Raw genomic sequence first — 15,193 nt, 5'->3', positions numbered from 1 at the left:
AAGTCGTATTCCTGGTTGTAATGTTGGTAAGTTGACGTTGCTCTTATATCCAATAGTTCTTCCCAGTTGTATGTAATAAGACTTAAGATTTCCTGGGGTAACAATGTAAGAAATAATACATAAAACAGCTAAATACTGCATAGGTTCTTAAGAACTCGAAGCGAAGTGAGCATCTCTGTCAGTGCTATGCCATGCTCAGATAGTCTATCAAACTATGACACAGGACAGGAAGATAAGATAGATATAAGAGTTATTTCTCAGTGTTACTGTATGTTATTCATGCTGTACAGTCAGTGTTAGCTATGGTGAACTCTTTTACAGCAGAAAGGGATCCAAGTTAAAGTGTTAAAGCTCTGGAGCTAAACATGGCTCTTTATGTCACTGTGTGTGCATAAGTATGTGTGCAGAGCATAGGTACCTGAAGTCCTCAGAGCCAGCAGAGCAGATGTACTGGTCCAGGTAGTTCCACTTGTACTCCTCCAGTCTCTCGTGACTAAACTCCACCCAGCAGGACAGGACATGGGCGTCAGAGTGGGGGGGGGGGGGGGGGGCACAGACTGCAGCTGTACTGGATCTGTGCCGATTCATACGGGTACCTGACATACACAGGCACGAGTTACAGGAGAGGGCGTTGCATGCAAACGTAGTCTGATGATTTAGCTGGGAGTATGGATCCAATGAAAGGCTGGAGACTCAAGTGGGGAGGTAGCGGGTAACAGTGATGATAGGTACGGCCCATACTGAGCCAGTATAGACTCTCCACCTCTTCTGGCATTTTGGGTATGTGAATTCTTTTTTTGTAGTATGTGAGATTTCTAAAATTCAGTATGCTTTAAATGCCAGGATTCCATACTTATTTAGGCTTTTCATCAAGTAAATTTTGCTGCACACTATTGAGAAAGAGAATCGGCTTTCGAGACCGGCTATAGGGCACAAGGCGAGACCCAGATGCAGACACAGGAGGCAGATGGTTGGAGTCTTACAATGTTTAATAATCCAAAGGGGTAGGCAAGAGAATGAGGGGATGCGCTGTACCAAAATGAATGTATGGCGGCAATCAACACAATTGCACATTAGATGATGCATTCTCAGTAGGATGAGCCTAGTATGCTGATATGTGTAGCTTACTGCATTTGTTTTTAATTAACATTACATTCTAAATAGTATGTAGTACCAGTTGTACACAGTATGCAATTTAAGTAGGTAGTAGGCAAGCCAGATTTTGGCCACGGCCAATGTGGTTTAGCAAATTCTGAAATTCTGAAACATGAATATGCTGTATAACAGACTCATTAGCCTCTCTAGCATAGTATGAGATAACTGAACAGTGTCAGCCAGTACCTAACTGTGACTGTGGTGGTACTAGGTAACTGTGTCTGAGCTGAGCCACAGGCCTGGACAGAGACAGAGAGGGTATAGCACACCTCTGGTGTAGAGTGGACTATTGTTGAGGGGTGGGGCCACAACGGGCTGGGGTTTCCTATTGTTTTTCCTATTGTTTGGTTGTACAATGATCTGGTAGCCCTGCATTAGCTGCTGACAGAAGAACTCCTCAAACACTTGAGGGGCACTCACCACCGGGGCCTCATCATCCTGCCTGAAACAGACAGACAGACAGACAGACAGACAGACAGACAGACAGACAGACAGACAGACAGACAGACAGACAGACAGACAGACAGACAGACAGACAGACAGACAGACAGACAGACAGAGAGAGAGGCATCTGAAATGAGTTTATGTAGCTGCTGCTCTATTTGTTAGTATATTTCTCAGTAAGGCAGTAGACCATGCAGTCGGTATTGTAGTAGTCATTTTGTATACTATGTAAGGTGTTGGTGTCCTCTGTGGGTAAAATTGTGTCGATCCTCTCCAGGTCAGTGTGTGGCAGCATGTCGTAGCATGCAACAGAAGCTGGGCACTGTCGGAGGGGCAGACAGCAGCAGGGCTTCAGGGGAACTCCCGCCACACACACACACATACATACATACATACTGTACATCTGAAGTAGGTGTGATCTGATGAGCTGTATGATTACAACAAAACACACATACACCGACTGGCCAGTTTATTAGGTACACCACCCTGTTCTCAAAAATGGATCACTCCTGCAGTCAATGGGTCATGTGGCCGTGGTTTGCTATATAAAGCGGGCAGACAGGTATCGAGACATTCAGTTACTGTTGAACGTTAGAATGGGCAAAATGAGTGACCTAAGCGACTTTGAGCGTGGTATGATTGTCAGTGCCAGGCGCCCCTGTTCCAGTATCTCAGAAACGAATGAGAGAGGTCGAAGGAGAATGGCAAGAATCATGCAAGCTAACAGGCGGGCCACAAATAGATAAATAATGGCGCAGTTCAACAGTGGTGTTTAGAACGGCATTTCGGAACACACAACTCGTCGATCTCTGTCACGGGTGGACTATTACAGCAGACAACCACACCAGTATCAGCTACAAACAAGAAGAAGCGGCTCCAGTGGGCACGCAATCACCAACACTAGACAATCTAGGAGTGGAATAACATTGCCTGGTCCGACAAATCTCAGTTCCTGCTTATGGCAGAGTCAGGATTTGGCGTAAGCAGCAGGAGTCCATACCCATCCTGCCTGGTGTCAAAAGTACAGGCTGGTGGAGGTGGTGTACTGGTGTGGGGAATTTTTTCCTGGCACACGTTAGTTCCCTTGATTCCATACCTGAAAATAGTTTCTGACCAAACCCAATAGATCATCTTTGGGATGAGATGGAATGGGCTGTTTGCAGCATGAATGTCCGCAGGGATGAGATGGAATGGGCTGTTTGCAGCATGAATGTACCACAGTCCAATCTGCAGAAACTGTGTGATGCCATCGCGTCAGCATGGACCAACATCCCTGTGGAAAGACAGTTTGTAGAATCCATGACCAGAATAATTCAGGCTGTTCTGGATGTAAAGGGGGGTGTGACTTGGTACTAGGTGGGTGTACCTAATAAACTGTCTGGTGAGTGTATATAGCAGATAAACACACATATACAGTGCCTTCAGAAAGTATTCCTACCCCTTGATTTATTTCTCATTTGGTTGTGTTAGTCTGAATTCAAAGTGTATTAAATAGATTTTTTCCCTCACTCATCTACACACAAAAATCCATAAGGACAAAGTGAAAACATGTTTTTAGATTTTTTTTGTTTTATTTTATTGAAAATAAAATACAGAAATATATAATTTACATAAGTATTCACACCCCTGAGCCAATAAATGTTAAAATCACATTTGCCAGCAATTACAGCTGTGAGTCTTTCTGGGTAAGTCTAAGAGCTTTGCACACTTGGATTGTAGAATATTTGAACATTATTCTTTGAACAATTCTTCAAGCTCGACAGCCATTGTCAAGTCTTGCCATTGATTTTTAAGCCGATTTAAGTTAAAACTGTAACTAGGCCACTAAGGAACATTCAATGTCATCTTGGTAAGCAACTCCAGTGTATATTTGTCCTTGTGTTTTAGGTTATTCTCCTGCTGAAAAGTACATTTGTCTCCCAGTGTCTGTTAGAAAGCAGACTGAACAAGGTTTTCCTCTAGGATTTTGCCTGTGCTTAGCTCTATTCCGTTTCTTTTATGCTAAAAAGCTCCCTAGTCCTTGCTGATGACAAGCATACCCATAACATGATGCAGCCAGCACCATGCTTGAAAATATGAAGAGTGGTACTCAGTGATGTGTTAAGTTTGATTTTCACCAAACATAATGCTTTGTATTCAGGACATAAAGTTAATTTCTTTGCCACATTTTTTTTTGCCTTATTGCAAACAGAATGCATGTTTTGGATTAAAAAAAAATTGTACAGGCTTCCTTCTTTTCACTCTGTCATTTAGGTTAGTATTGTGAGGTAACAACTGAAGATTGATCAACAACATTGTATTCACCTATCACAGCCATTAAACTATGTAACTGCTTTAAAGTCACCAATGGCCTCATGGTGAAGTCCTTGACCTGTTTCTTTCCTCTCTGGCAATTGAGTTAGGAAGGACACCTGTATCTTATTAGTGACTGGGTGTATTGATATGTACACCATCCAAAGTGTAATTAATAATTTCACTATGCCCAATGGGATGATCAATATTTTTATCCATCTACCAATAGGTGCCCTTCTTTACTAGGCATTGGAAAACCTCCCTAGTCGTTGTGGTTGAATCTGGGTTTGAAATTCACTGCTCGATTGAGGGACCTTAAAGATAGTTGTGTCTGTGGGGTACAGAGATGAGATGGTCATTCAATAATCATGACACTATTATTGCACACAGAGTGAGTCCATGCAACTTATTATGTGAGTTGTTAAGAAATGTTGTACTCCTGAACTTATTTAGGCTTGCCATAACGAAGGGGTTGAATATTTATTGACCTAAGACATTTCAACATTTAATTTCTTTTTATTAGTAAACATTTCTAAAAACATAATTCCACTTTGACATATATGGGGTATTGTGTGTAGGCCAGTGACAAAACATCTAAATCTAATCCATTTTAAATTCAGGCTGTAACAATTTTTTTTTTGGGGGGGGGGGTCAAGGGGTGTGAATACTTTCTGAAGGCACTGTATCTAGCACCCCATTTTAAGGTGTCATAAGTATTTAATCACATTCACTTATAGTGTGTTAAAGTAGTCAAACGTTTTGTATTTGGTCCCATATTCAGTATGTGTGTGTGTGTGTGTGTGTGTGTGTGTGTGTGTGTGTGTGTGTGTGTGTGTGTGTGTGTGTGTGTGTGTGTGTGTGTGTGTGTGTGTGTACACCAGTGCCGTTGGCTGGGCTACTATGAGTATACTCCTCCGTCACTCCGCTGGTGTACAGCACATTCTCTGCTGCCTGTAGACTCTCTGGTGCTATTCGTCTGAACATACAGTTTACCGGGGTAGAATAATCCATATTGACATAAAGATATTTACATGAAAGGGGCATGAGCTTCCCCCCTTGGGCGTGTCTAACCTGTCAGTGGCCTCGTGATATGCCAGTTCCAGAAGCTTGGCGGAGGTGTGGGCGTGGTCTCTCTGGTCTGGTGGTGGATCTGGATGGCCTCTCCCGACAGACCTGGAACACATCAATGTCACATTAATTACATTCCACTTGTCCAATCTACTTATAGTCTTGTACAGTGTTGCACTGTTTGCTTACTATTAGATTGTGAAGTGTATATTCATATTCAGTTTGCACACCTACTCATTCAAGGGTTTTTCTTTATTTTCTACATTGTAGTATAATAGTGAAGACATCACAACTATGAAATAACACATATGGAATCATGTAGTAACCAAAAAAGTGTTAAACAAATCAAAATATATTTTATATTTGAGATTCTTCAACGTAACCACCCTTTGCCTTGACAGCTTTACAGACTTCGCATTTCCTTATCAATCTACACACAATACCCCATAATGACAACGCAAAAACAGGTTTTTGGCATTTTAGCAAATGTATAAAAATTAAAAAAACTGAAATAACACATTACATAAGTATTCAGACCCTTTACTCAGTAGTTTGTTGAAGCACTTTTGGCAGCGATTACAGCCTTGAGTCGTCTTCGGTATGACGCTACAAGCCTGGCACAGCTGGATTTAAGGAGTTTCTCCCATTATTCTCTGCAGATCCTCTCAAGCTATGTCAGGTTGGATGGGGCGCATTGCTGCACAGCTATTTTGAGGTCTCTCCAGAGATGTTCAATCGGGTTCAAGTCCCGGCTCTGGCTGGGCCACAAGGACATTCAGAGACTTGTCCCGAAGCCACTCCTGCATTGTCTTGGCTGTGTGCTTAGGGTCGTAGTCCTGTTGGAAGGTGAAACTTTGCCCCAGTCTGAGGTCCTGAGCGCTCTGAGGCAGGTTTTCATCAAGGATCTCTGTACTTTTCTCCGTTCATCTTTCCCTCGATCCTGACTAGTCTCCCAGTCCCTGCCACTGAAAAACATCCCCACCGCATGATGCTGCCACCACCATGCTTCACCGTAGGATGTGACGCTTTGCATTCAGGCCAAGGAGTTCAATCTTCGTTTCATCAGACCAGGGAATCTTGTTTTTCATGGTCTGAGAGTCCTTTAAGTGCCTTTTGGCAAACTCCAAGTGGGCTGTCATGTGCCTTTTACTGAGGAGTGGCTTCCATCTGGCCACTCTACCATAAAGGCCTGATGGGTTGTCCTTCTGGAAGGTTCTCCCATCTCCACAGAGGAACTCTGGAGCTCTGTCAGAGTGACCATCGGGTTTTTGGTCACCTTCCTGACCAAGGCCCTTCTCCCCCAATTTCTCAGTTTGCACGGGCAGCCAGCTCTAGGAAGAGTATTGGTGGTTGGAAAGTTCTACCATTTAAGAATGATGGAGGCAACTGTGTTCTTGGGGACCTTTAACGCTGCAGAAATATTTTGGTAGCCTTCCCAAGATCTGTGCCTCGACACAGTTCTGGTGTCTCGGAGCTCTACGGACAATTCCTTCGACCTCATGCCTTGGTTTTTGCTCTGACATGCACTGTCAACTGTGAGAGCTTATATAGACAGGTGTGCGCCTTTCCAAATCATCTCCAATCAATTGAATTTACCACAGGTGGACTCGTATCAAGTTGTAGAAACATCTCAAGGATGATCAATGGAAACAGGATGCACCTGTGCTCAATTTCGAGTCTCATAGCAAAGGGTCTGAATTCAAAGGGCTCCCGAGTGTCACAGCGGTCTAAGACACTGCATCGCAGTGCTAGAGGCATCACCACAGACCCTGGTTCGATACTGGGCTGTATCACAACCGGCCGTGATCGAGAGTCCTATAGGGCGGCACACGGCCCAGCTTCGACCGGGTTAAGGGAGGGTTTGACCGGGGTAGGCCGTCATTGTAAATAAGAATTTGTTCTTAACTGAATTGCCTTGTTAAATAAAGGTTAGATATTTATTTTTACAAAAAGGTCCGTAACCAGGGGCAACTGGACACTGCTGTGCGTGTGTGTGTTGTCCTGTTACACTTGCTCTGCTTCCTGCACTGTTCTTCTGGGGTGCAATCGGCATGTCTGCATGAGTCTACCTTAGACACGCCGTTGTTGTTAGTGTGGTTTGTGAACAGACCACACATTGCACTAGTGTTTGGCAGATTTGAGCCAAATCAAAGATAAGATCTGAGTTATCCTCCTCTGTATTTCACTAGCAAGAGACCAGGAGTGATTGTTATGTAATATAAATTAAATGAATAGAAGGCAGCAGAGTAACTGCCTGAGTCTGTTTGACTTCATTCTAACCTTTGCTGAATGGCCTTTAGGTTTCTAGTAGGGCTGACCTCATTTAGTCGACTGGTCGATTGTTTGTCCGATAGGCTGTTGGTCGACTGATAATGCTTTGGTCAAGCAGTAGCAAAAATGGTACATCTTGATTGATACGTGTCTCAGTGGACTAATCCATTGCGGTGACAGTGGGATAGTATCACAAAATCAAATCAAATGTTATTTGTCATATACTCCGAATACAACAGGTAGACCTTACCATGAAATGCTTACTTACAAGTCCTTAAACAAACATGCAACTAAAGAAATAGTTAAGAAAATATTTACTAAATAAACTAAAGTAAAAAATAAAAAGTAGCACAATAAAATTACATAACAACAACAAGGCTCTATACAGGGGGTACCGGCACCGAGTTAATGTGCAGGGTACAGCTTAGTCGAGGTAGTGGGGGGGGGGTCAATGTAAATAGTCCGGGTGGCATATTGATTAATTGTTCAGCAGTCTTATAGCTTGGGGGTAGAGGGGTAGAAGCTGTTAAGGAGCCTTTTGGACCTAGACTTGGCGCTCCTGGAGAACAATCTAGACTGGAGTCTTTGACAATTTTTGGGCCTTCCTCTGACATTGCCTAGTATATAGGTCCTGGATGGCAGGAAGCTTGGCCCCAGTGATGTATTGGGCCGTACTCTCTACCCTCTGTAGCGCTTTATGGTCGGATGCTTAGCAGTTGCCATACCAGGCGGTGATGCAACCGGTCAGGATGCTCTCGATGGTGCAGCTGTAGAACCTTTTGAGGATCTGGGGACCCATGCCAAATCTTTTCAGTCTCCTGAGGGGGAAAAGGTGTTCACGACTGCCTGTTCGGCCCTTTTGTCTTGCTCACATTGAGGAAGAGGTTATTGTTCTGGCCCCACACTGCCAAGTCTCTGACCTCCTCCCTATAGACTGTCTCATCGTTGTCGGTGATCAGGCCTATCATTGTTGTGTGGTCAGCTAAATTAATGATGGTGTTGGAGTCGTGCTTGGCCACGCAGTCGTGGGTGAACGGGTAGTACAGGAGGGGACTAAGCACACACCCCTGATGGGCCCCGGTGTTGAGGACCAGCATGGCAGATGTGTTGTTGCCTACCCTTACCACCAGGGGGCGGCCGTCAGGAAGTCCAGGATCCAGTTGCAGAGGGAGGTGTTCAGTCCTAGGGTCCTTAGCTTAGTGATGAGCTTTGTGGGCACTATGGTGTTGAACGCTGAGCTGTAGTCAATGAACAGCATTCTCACATAGGTGTTCCTTTTGTTCAGGTGGGAAAGGGAAGTGTGAAGTGCGATTGAGATTGCATCATCTGTGGATCTGTTGGGCGGTATGCAAATTGGAGTGGGTCAACAGTTTCTGGAATGATGTGAGCCATGACAAGCCTTTCAAATCACTTCATGGCTACCAATGTGAGTGCTACCGGGCGGTAGTAATTTTGTCAGGTTACCTATGCATTCTTGGGCACAGGGACTATGGTGGTCTGCTTGAAACATGGGTATTACAGACGCGGTCAGGGAGAGGTTGAAAATGTCAGTTAAGACACTTGCCAGTTGGTCCGCGCATACTCTGAGTACACGCCCTGGTAATCCGTCTGGCACCGCGGTCTTGTGAATGTTGGCCTGTTTAAAGGTCTTGCTCACATCGAATGCGGAGAGCGTGATCACACAGTTGTCCGGAACAGCTGGTGCTCTCATGCATGCTTCAGTGTTGTTTGCCTCAAAGCGAACATAAAAGGCATTTAGCTCGTCTGGTAGGCTCGCGTAACTGAGCAGCTCACGGCTGGGTTTCCCTTTGTAGTCCGTAATAGTTTGCAAGCCCTGCCACATCCGACGAGCGGCAGAGCCGGTGTAGCAGAATTCAATCTTAGTCCTGTATTGACCCTTTGTCTGTTTGATGGTTCGTCTGAGGACATAGAGGGATTTCTGATAAGCGTCTGGATTAGTGTCCCGCTCCTTGAAATCAGCAGCTCTAGCCTTTAGCTCAGTGCGGTTGTTGCCTGTAATCCATGGCTTCTGGTTGGGATATGTACATATGGTCACTGTGGGGACGAGATCGTCAATGCACTTTATTGATTAAGCCGCTGACTGAGGTGGAATACTCCTCAATGCCATTGGATGAATCACGGAACATATTCCAGTCTGTGCTAGCAAAACAGTCCTGTAGCGTAGAATCCACGTCATCTGCCCACTTCTGTATTGAGCCAGTCACTGGTACTTCCTGCTTTAGTTTTTGCTTGTAAGCAGGAATCAGGAGAATAGAATTTGCCAAATGGAGGGAGAGGTACTCTGCCATGCCGTCCCTAGGAGGGGTGCGTCACTTGAGTGGGTTGAGTCACTGACGTGGTATTCCTGTCTGGGTTGGCGCCCCCCTTGGGTTGTGCCGTGGCGGAAATCTTTGTGGGCTATACTCGGCCTTGTCTCAGGATGGTACGTTGGTGGTTGAAGATATCCTTCTAGTGGTGTTGGGGCTGTGCTTTGGCAAAGTGGGTGGGGTTATATCCTGCCTGTTTGGCCCTGTCCGGGGGTATCATCGGATGGGGCCACAGTGTCTCCTGACCCCTCGGACCATGCCTCAGGACTACCTGGCATGATGACTCCTTGCTGTCCCCAGTCCACCTGGCCATGCTGCTGCTCCAGTTTCAACTGTTCTGCCTGCGGCTATGGAACCCTGACTTGTTCACCGGACGTGCTACCTGTCCCAGACCTGCTGTTTTCAACTCTCTAGAGACAGCAGGAGCGGTAGAGATACTCTCAATGATCGGCTATGAAAAGCCAACTGACATTTACTCTTGAGGTGCTGACTTGTTGCACCCTCGACAACTACTGTGATTATTATTATTTGACCATGCTGGTCATTTATGAACATTTGAACATCTTGGCCATGTTCTGTTATAATCTCCACCCGGCACAGCCAGAAGAGGACTGGCCACCCCTCATAGCCTGGTTCCTCTCTAGGTTTCTTCCTAGGTTTTGGCCTTTCTAGGGAGTTTTTCCTAGCCACCGTGCTTCTACACCTGCATTGCTTGCTGTTTGGGGTTTTAGGCTGGGTTTCTGTACAGCACTTTGAGATATCAGCTGATGTAAGAAGGGCTATATAAATACATTTGATTTGATCTGAGGTAGAGCTGTGTATGCATCTCTATGTGTGGAGTAAAGGTGGTCTAGAGTTTTTTTTTCCCCCTCTGGTTGCACTTGTGACATGCTGGTAGAAATTAGGTCAAACAGATTTAAGCTTGCCTGCATTAAAGTCCCCGGCCACTAGGAAATCCACTTCTGGATGAGCATTTTCTTGTTTGCTTATGGTGTTATACAGCTAGTTGAGTGCGGTCTTAGTTCCAGCATCGGTTTGTGGTGGTAAATAGACGGCTACGAATAATATAGATGAGAACTCTTGGTAGATAGTGTGGTCTACAGCTTATCATGAGGTACTCTACCTCCGCAATACCTTGAGACTTCTTTAATTTTAGACATAGCGCACCAGCTGTTATTAACAAATAGGCACACAACCCCACCCCTCGTCTTACCAGACGTAGCTGTTCTGTCCTGTCAATTCACGGAAAACCCAGCCAGCTCTATATTATCTGTGTCGTCGTTTAGCCACAATTCGGTGAAACATAAGATATTACAGTTTTTAATGTCCCGTCGGTAGGATAGTCTCGACCGTAGCTCATCGAGTTTGTTTTCCAGTGATTGCACGTTGGCCAATAGAACCGATGGTAATGGCGATTTACTCACTCGCTTAAGAATCCTAACAAGGCACCTGACCAAATACATTTGCCGTTAATTCCCATAATTTCTAATCTACAATGTTTGTTAATTTACCATAATGTCTGTTAATCAATTAAATATTATTGTTAATCTTTTACAGTTCTCATTGTAGGAGTGGACACGTTGTTTGCAGAGTGCACAACCTTGGCTACACTTGTGAGAAACAAGTTTTGTTTATTCATTGTGTTTGGAGCGCTCATGTCAATGTTGAGTAAGGATGCACAGCTGATTACACATAGAAGTAGGCCTAGGCTACCTGTCCTGCGCGCAAATGTAGGTTTATAAATGTGCCCACTTGGGGTTTCTAATAGTCTTAACTCACCACCACTAATGTGCTGTGGAGCTTCTCAGAGTATTTTTTTCTTCACCTCAAACATCAAATCAAATGTATTTATATAGCCCTTCGTACATCAGATGAAATCTCAAAGTGCTGTACAGAAACCCAGCCTAAAACCCCAAACAGCAAGCAATGCATGTGAAAGAAGCACGGTGGCTAGGAAAAACTCCCTAGGAAAAACTCCCTAGAAAGGCCAAAAACCTAGGAAGAAACCTAGAGAGGAACCAGACTATGAGGGGTGGCCAGTCCTCTTCTGGCTGTGCCGGGTGGATATTATAACAGAACATGGTCAAGATGTTAAAATGTTCATAAATGACCAGCATGGTCAAATAATAATAATCGTAGTAGTTGTCGAGGGTGAAACAAGCACGTCCGGTGAACAGGTCAGGGTTCCGTAGCCGCAGGCAGAACAGTTGAAACTGGAGCAGCAGCATGGCCAGGTGGACTGGGGACAGCAAGGAGTCATCATGCCAGGTAGTCCTGAGGCATGGTCCTAGGGCTCAGGTCCTCCGAGAGAAAGAAAGAAAGAAAGAGAGAAAGAGAGAATTAGAGAGAACATATTTAAATTCACACAGGACACCGGATAAGACAAGAGAAATACTCCAGATGTAACAGACTGACCCTAGCCCCCCGACACATAAACTACTGCAGCATAAATACTGGAGGCTGAGACAGGAGGGATCAGAAGACACTGTGGCCCCATCCGATGATACCCCCGGATAGGGCCAAACAGGCAGGATATGATACCTGCCTGATGATACCCCCGGACAGGGCCAAACAGACAGCAAGTAAACAAAGTCTGTTTTTATATACAGTTGAAGTCGGAAGTTTACATACGCCTCAGCCAAATACATTTAAACTGTTTTTCACAATTCCTGACATTTAATCCTAGTAAGGATTCCCTGTCTTAGGTCAGTTAGGATCACCACTTTCTTTTAAGACTGTGAAATGTCAGAATAATAGTAGAGAGACTGATTTATTTAAACTTTTATGTCTTTCATCAAATTCCCAGTGGGTCAGAAGTTTACATGCACTCAATTAGTATTTGGTAGCATTGCCTTTAAATTGTTTAACTTGATTCAAACGTTTCGGGTAGCCTTCCACGAGCTTCCCACAATAAGTTGGGTGAATTTTGGCCCATTCCTCCTGACGGAGCTGGTGAAACTGAGTCAGGTTTGTAGGCATCCTTGATCGCACACACTTTTTCAGTTCTGCCAACAAATTTTCTATAGGCTTGAGGTCAGGGCTTTGTGATGGCCACTCCAATACCTTGACTTTGTTGTCCTTAAGCCATTTTGCCACAACTTTGGAAGTATGCTTGGAGTCATTGTCCATTTGGAAGACCCATTTGCGACCAAGCTTTAAGTTCCTGACTGATGTCTTGTGATGTTGCTTCAATATATTCACATAATTTTCCTGCCCCATAATGCCATCTATTTTGTGAAGTGCACCAGTCTCTCATGTAGCAAAGCACCCCCACAACATGATGCTGCCACCCCCGTGCTTCACGGTTGGATGGTGTACTTTGGCTTGCAAGCCTCCCCCTTTTCCTCCAAACATAACAATGGTCATTTGGCCAAACAGTTCTATTTTTGTTTCATCAGACCAGAGGACATTTCTCCAAAAAGTATGATCTTTGTCCCAATGTGCAGTTGCAAACCATAGTCTGGCTTGTTTATGGCGGTTTTGGAACAGTGGCTTCTTCCTTGCTGAGCGGCCTTTCAGATTATGTTAATATAGGACTCGTTTTACTGTGGATATAGATCCTTTTGTACCTGTTTCCTCCAGCATCTTCACAAGGTCCTTTGCTGTTGTTCTGGGATTGATTTGCACTTTTCGCACCAAAGTACGTTCATCTCTAGGAGACAGAACGCGTCTCCTTCCTGAGCGGTATGACGGCTGCGTGGTCCCATGGTGTTTATACTTGCGTACTATTGTTTGTACAGATGAACGTGGTACCTTCAGGCGTTTGGAAATTGCTCCCAAGGATGAACCAGACTTGTGGAGGTCCACAATTATTATTTTTTTAGGTCTTGGCTGATTTCTTTTGATTTTCCCATGATGTCAAGCAAAGAGGCACTGAGTTTGAAGGTAGGCCTTGAAATACATCCACAGGTACACCTCCAATTGACTCAAATGATGTCAACTATCAGAAGCTTCTAAAGCCATGAGGTAATTTTCTGTGTGGCCAATGTGATTTATTTTCTACCTGCAGGCTGCAATGTTTTTCTTTGTTGGCTTTATGCAGGCATTTTTTACATAGTTGGCAATATATGTCACTTTTAGATTTGTATAACTTTCATTTATATTTAGATATCATTTTGATGACTCACATGACAATGATTTTGAGATAAGAAGACTTTATTAAAAAATAAAGTGTTCCACAAAAATGTGCATATGACAATCATAAACTGGCACGCAGATCGGGTGAATTGGTAAGATAAATTGGCACTCCAAATGGAAAAGGTTGCCAACTCCTGGTGTAGCCTAATACCGGCAGCTCCGGGAGTATAATGGCAGACTCTGTGAAGGCTAACAGCAGTGGGATGAGGAGCTTCGGGAACAGGTTTTTTTTCTTCTGGTTAGGCTATCTTGATCACTGGCTCCCTCTGGAGTCATTTGTGTGTCTTAATTATTTGATCAGTGTGCTTAAAGCATACAAGCTCAGTAGCCTACATATAATGGATTTTATTAAAACACATAGGGTGTGTCTATACTGTATATGGAAAAATACATGTTTTAACATTTTGACCAGTCGATTGGTCGAAAGAACAGACGACCAATGATTTATTTTGGTCAGGGACAGCCCTAGTTTCTACAGTCTCCTGAAGGAGGAGCCACAGACAAAGGAGGTCAGTCAGGTGCTGGGGTGGGGACCAGTGGGGCTGCAGCCCATGCAACATAGGGCTCAGGACACAGTTTACATTCAAATCAGAAGGGGGAAAAAATGTATTTCTTTCCCACCTGCTTTCTGTGGTTAAAATGTTCAAAATAATGTTTATAATTGTAAAGTGTTATGTTAATGATGATGTCATAGTTAACCATGCTTTTTATGTTCGTGTTTACAGTGGACAGTCTGGTACTGGAGCCGTACATGTGTCCTCATCCTCCACCCTGATGGAGATACTAGAGGACATCAAACACCCCACGTAAGACCCTGTGTGAGTGTATGCGCACGTTATGCGTGCTAGAGTGTTGGTGTGCACCACAACACATACCTCAAGTGTTTTAGGTGTGGTTTGTTGTCTCTGCAGTTAGATGGGTGTGTTTGTGCTACTGTTGTATTCTGTTATGTGATATACAGGACAGATAGGTTGAGCAGAAGGGCCTGTCCCCTATCTGCTTCATCAGTGCTGAGATAGTCCACTGGCTGATCAACAACGTAGAGGGCGTGGCCACACAAGGAATGGCTGTCGACATCATGCTGGTAGGCATTCGTTTATCTGTCTTTGGTAGAGAATGTGCCAGATACACACTGTATATAGTGAATGCAGAATTTGTGCGTTTGTCAGGGCCTGTTTGGCTCGGAGGAGCTGGTGGGCTACTACTGGGCCTACAACACCATGCTGACCAAGGCCAGTTCTAGAAACATAAAGCATATTACTTTCATATCACATCAAAATAATTTCATATATGCAAAATATACACTTACTGTACACTGTTTTAACCGGCTTTATCAAAGTTACAGCCGACAGTATTTTTCAGTGACAAGACGTTTCTTCTTCGGATCATGCAAGATAGCAAATTAGCACAGGTCTTCTGTCTGTCTTCCGGAAATACATGCTGTAACTTGGGGATATGGCCGTGTGGGAACCCTAACCCTATATAGGTGTGTATCAATT

General features: G+C 44.3%; 2 long non-coding RNA genes across 2 annotated transcripts; one reads left to right on the top strand and one right to left on the bottom strand.

Moving 5' to 3' along the window:
• Positions 1–1,029: 1,029 nt before the first annotated feature.
• On the bottom strand, positions 1,030–5,058 carry LOC115202763 (uncharacterized). Its single transcript, XR_003880052.1, has 3 exons — positions 4,963–5,058; positions 2,696–2,872; positions 1,030–1,597 (listed from the first exon to the last, which is right to left on the bottom strand). It is a non-coding gene; the product is annotated as an uncharacterized LOC115202763 (long non-coding RNA).
• Positions 5,059–14,417: 9,359 nt separating this feature from the next.
• Positions 14,418–14,953, top strand: LOC115202762 (uncharacterized). Its single transcript, XR_003880051.1, has 3 exons — positions 14,418–14,500; positions 14,656–14,778; positions 14,864–14,953. It is a non-coding gene; the product is annotated as an uncharacterized LOC115202762 (long non-coding RNA).
• Positions 14,954–15,193: the final 240 nt, after the last annotated feature.

Source organism: Salmo trutta, chromosome 12 (assembly GCF_901001165.1).
Source record: "Salmo trutta chromosome 12, fSalTru1.1, whole genome shotgun sequence".
Taxonomy (NCBI): domain Eukaryota; kingdom Metazoa; phylum Chordata; class Actinopteri; order Salmoniformes; family Salmonidae; genus Salmo; species Salmo trutta.
The sequence above is the reverse complement of the archived record's forward strand: the minus strand, read 5'-3'. Positions and strand labels throughout refer to the sequence as shown.